This window comes from Odontomachus brunneus, unplaced genomic scaffold (genome assembly GCF_010583005.1).
Source record: "Odontomachus brunneus isolate Ranch 3 - 2012 unplaced genomic scaffold, Obru_v1 Obru_scaffold_181, whole genome shotgun sequence".
NCBI lineage: Eukaryota > Metazoa > Arthropoda > Insecta > Hymenoptera > Formicidae > Odontomachus > Odontomachus brunneus.
This window is the reverse complement of record NW_022639631.1, coordinates 329,436-329,822: the sequence shown is the minus strand read 5'-3', so window position 1 is coordinate 329,822 and position 387 is coordinate 329,436.

Here is a 387-nt window from a genome sequence, read left to right as displayed (position 1 = left end):
TACAACTCTTCCCAGTCCATGATTTTTTCTTCCAAGGCCTCCGTCCTTAATTTAAACACCTTCCCGACTTCCTGGCAATACCTCCTCATTGCATCGCTGCACCCGGTGATCGTAGCCTTCTCCACCTTACTCATCCTTTTACTCTTAGCAGTGGCCTGCTCAATGAGGTTGGCACTGTCGATCGCGAAGCGAATCCGGGCGAGGACGAAATCCCGATTCTTAAGCATGTTCTTCGGGTCCGGCCATCCCTTGTTTCCTTCCTCTTCTTGTTCCGCATCCATGTCCTCTTCTCCACTTCCATCCTCTTCCCTCTCACAGTCATCTTCACTTTCCTCCTCACGCGTCACTCCCCCACATTCCTCACCCTCCTGTGTCCCTCCATCCTCT